This window comes from Gadus chalcogrammus, chromosome 9, assembly GCF_026213295.1.
Source record: "Gadus chalcogrammus isolate NIFS_2021 chromosome 9, NIFS_Gcha_1.0, whole genome shotgun sequence".
Classification (NCBI taxonomy): domain Eukaryota; kingdom Metazoa; phylum Chordata; class Actinopteri; order Gadiformes; family Gadidae; genus Gadus; species Gadus chalcogrammus.
The window spans coordinates 22,131,984-22,136,076 of NC_079420.1; positions in this window are offsets into that span (position 1 = coordinate 22,131,984).

A 4,093-nucleotide genomic window follows, 5' to 3' on the forward strand; every position below is an offset into this window, starting at 1 on the left:
AACGGCCTGATGTAGGTATTTTGGTGTCTGCGTCTGCCCCTAGTTCCCTCGCTCCCCCCCCCCCTCCGTTGGGGCTATGGTGACCCGATGGGGAAGCAGCATTCTTCCAAAGACTTACACACCACCTCCTGATGCAGCTCTTCACGTGTACACTGTGCTCGCTGGAACAACCACAGTGTGCGGGCCGAGCGCTAGTACATGTCAGACTCTGGCGGGCCCATTGTGATCGCGCGGAGAACACTCGTCTCTTTGTTACGGGCGGGAGGAGGACGCCCCTGGCCAGGATCTACGGCTCCTTAGCTCCGTAACGCGGAGCAGCGGACAGAAATACCTCCCAGGATCCATTAATCACTCGGCCCGTGTTGTTCTCCCCGGCCCCTCGTTGGGCTCTGAGAGCACGCTGACGTTGACTGCGGTTCAAAGTCAACAGACACAAACAAACGTTGCATCGTCCTGATCAAACCCACATGTACCGCCTCCAAACCCCCAGACTGGTTGGACGGCTGGAGATGGGTCTGCATAGCAGACAGGGGGTGCAGCATGTCCTGTTGGTGTGAGTGTGTGTGTGTGCGTGTGTATGTGTGTGTGTGTGTGTGTGTGTGTGTGTGTGTGTGTGTGTGTGTGTGTGTGTGTGTGTTTGTGTGTGTGTGTGTGTGTGTGTGTGTGTGTGTGTGTGTGTGTGTGTGTGTGTGTGTGTGTGTGTGTGTGTGTGTGTGTGTGTTTGTGTGTGTGTGAGTGTATGTGTGTGTGTGTGTGTCTGTGTGTGTGTGTGTGTGTGTGTGTGTGTGTGTGTGTGTGTGTGTGTGTGTGTGTGTGTGTGTGTGTGTGTGTGTGTGTGTGGATAAGCTAATAAGTCATTTTCCTGGGGACCAGGAGGGGGGCCCTCTGAGAGCGAGGGCCCCAGAGGCCCTCCGGGCCAATAAGCAGAGCCACAGTTTTAATAACCCGTCTGATTCCTCAAGGCCCCGCGCAACACGATATCTATCTAACATTCCAGTCCTTTTGGGTCTGTCTCCGTTTCCACGGCGTTTGGGCCTCAGAAACAGGGCCCTGGCCAGTCCTGGCCGGGCCACATGAAGCTGTTTAACACGCCAATCTGCGGCCGTCTCTCATCTGGCTCCTGTTAGGGCCTCTGCAACAGGGCTGTGAATGCAAACCTCCATCAGCACCTTGCAGTAAAGAGAGCAGGGGAGAGGTGAGCGGAGGGGAGGGAGGGAGATGACGGGGGATTGAGAGGAGGACAGCTCGCAGGGGAGAGAGAGAGACACGCAGAGAGACACGCAGAGAATCCATTTGCGAGGTGTGTGGGTCTTCCGTTGCTCGACATGTGCAACATTCGTTCCTCACCGAGTTGGGCGGGCCGTGCGCCGTGAATGCGTGTGCGGACGCCACCATCCATCACAGCCATGATATCTTTATTCCTTTTTTTTTTTGCGAGGGGAGAGCGAGGTTACATGTGACCAACGTGTTTCTGTTGCTCTCTCTCTCTCTCTCTCTCTCTCTCGCTCCCTCTCTTGTCAGTTTATTGCCTGATTCTCACGGATTCCTGCGCTGATTTACGGACACGCCCGTCCCCTGGCCCTCGGCGGCAGCTGTGATTGGCGGCAGCTTGTCAGGGCCCCGGGCCCCGTGATGTTCTTACAGTCATTAACACGGCCAAGAATCCTTAATAGGAATTAGCCTGCAGCAGAAGGGGGGCAGGTTGCTCTGTGCTGGGACCGCTCCTCCCCATTTGTCCAGCGCACGGCTCTCCTCCGAACCCCCCAGCGGCCCCCCACCCCTTCCCAGGACACCACTCGGCGCTGAGAGCGACAGTCTGGGACCACCGTGACTCCCAGCGCCCTGTGATGTAACTCTGGGGAGCAGGGGGGTCCGCAGGGGTACGGACGGCTGGCATCGCAGAATAACAGTTTACTTCATCAACCGATTACATCTCTGCCCTCCACTGGCATTCTTCTAATTGCTGAAGTTTCTCTTTCTCTGTCGTCGTCCCCCCCCCCCCCCCCCCCCCCCCCCAGCAATCCAAGAGAATCAATAAGCGCTGTAATAACCATCCTCAGGGCACAAAACCTGGGTAATGGCAGGCGCCTGGAAAGTGGAAAGAAGAAAATCCACGCTACACTTGCTTCTGCATTCTTCGCTAAAAGGCCCGGGCATGAGGCGACTTGCCAGTCCTCTGTAGACTCTACCTCGGTTGGCTAGACCTCGTATTGGCCCGTGGCCTAGCTAGCATGTTCCATACCCTTTCTGGGTCACCGTATACATCAGTCAAAAATGTGAATCAGTTGATCCCTTTAATATGTTCTACTGCCTGGTAGCGGGGGGGGGGGGGGTAAGGAGCAGACGTTTGTTCTGTAACTGAATTTGCCGATTCACACACACAGTCAAACCCTAAGGATATAAGACGGGTAATAACGTAAACACTTTGTTGGTCGTCTTATTTCTGCTGGCGCTCGGAGGCTTTTGGGCCCCAGCAGGCGTCTGCTAGGATTTCAGGGGCTTGGCAGGGCCTCTGTCGGGGAGGTACAGTATCAGGGGATTTCTCCCTTTGGCAGCGGCCCCGGCTCCAGTGTAAGAGCTCTGCTCAGCACTCATGTCTCAGAAGAGGCCCCTCGTGTCCATGTGATCACTGTGTGCGAACGTCGAGAGAAAAGGCAGGTGTTTGTCCCAGCCCTACAAGGCAGAGACACGTCGTGGCGCAGTGAGACACATCGTGGCGCAGTGGGCCACAGGACGGGTAACCACGTCCAGCGCCACTGCCACCGCTCCCATGACGTCGGCATGAGGAGGGGGTCCCGACGGGACCTCTGTTTATCAGTACATGAGGGGGTTCCACCGACAGAGACAGAGGGGGGCTTCGGGGAAGACAGTAGGACTTCTTGTTTTCAACCTTTTCATCTCTCTGCCTCACCCTCCCCTCCCCCCCCCCGCCCCCACAAGCACCCATCCACCTGCCCCCCTCGCCATTCTTTCTCCACCAGCGTTTTTAATATCAAAGTGCCCCGTCTGACAAGGGGTTAGTCTGGAACAAGGGCTCCGTTGTGGGGCTGTCCTCCGTTGGACCAGGAATGACAAGAACTTGTCATCCCTTGTTCAGTAAGAAAGGAAGATGAAAAGTTCCCAAAAAAATGAAAGAATAATGTCTGCAACAAAAGCTCTTCTGCAACAAAAGGGATTATTAAGGTCCCTGGCAGAGGGCTATGGAACAGAATATCTTAATTGCAGCTTACTAAGGCGCATACACGACGCACAAAAAAGGAAAAGCTATTCATTGTCCTGAATTCCCCATAGTTACTCATCATCACCTACAATGGACACATGCGCCGTCTCCTGGAGATGCCTGGAGTCTTGGCTATGACACATTACATATCTTCACACATGCTTGCGAATGTTCAATGTAAGTGCCAAGGATAGCGAGGGGCGCTTACCACATAGTTCCTTCAGGCTGGATATATTCTTTCACGTTAAATGCACGGCTGATCTTCTGCTCTTTCGATACGCCAAATACCGGATCAAGAAACACACAGAGAACATTTAATTTTGGTTCAAATCCTCCTCCAACCTACGGGAAACTTGCTCTCATTCAAAACTGTAAGTCTACTCAACTACTAAAACTATGTACTTCACAAAAGTAATACATAAGTGAGGCATTTACTTTAGTGTGTACTTCATATCCTACATGTGAACTGTAAAAAACATACCAAAGTAAACACTTGGCTGGACACAATCTCATGCATGTATTGCAGACTTGCACGTGGAACATTTAGACGGCTTAATATAGAACAGGATTCGCACTGAGGCAGGACTTTTTTGCTACGCTGTTGGTGAACTTGGTCTGACCTCTGTCCACAGCAGCAGGGCGCTGTGAGTTGCAGTCGTAGGCTGTGTGTATGAATCTGTGCGTTGACACGGAGCTGGTGCCTGCATTAGAGGGCGGGAGATGGGAGTTGTGGTCTTGAGGGGAGATGGGAGTTGTAGTCTTGAGGGGAGATGGGAGTTGTAGTCTTGAGGGGAAATGGGAGTTGTAGTGGCTGTTTGCCAGCCGACGTTCACATCATGTCTAGCATTGTTTAGACCACGTCCTGTGTCTTGT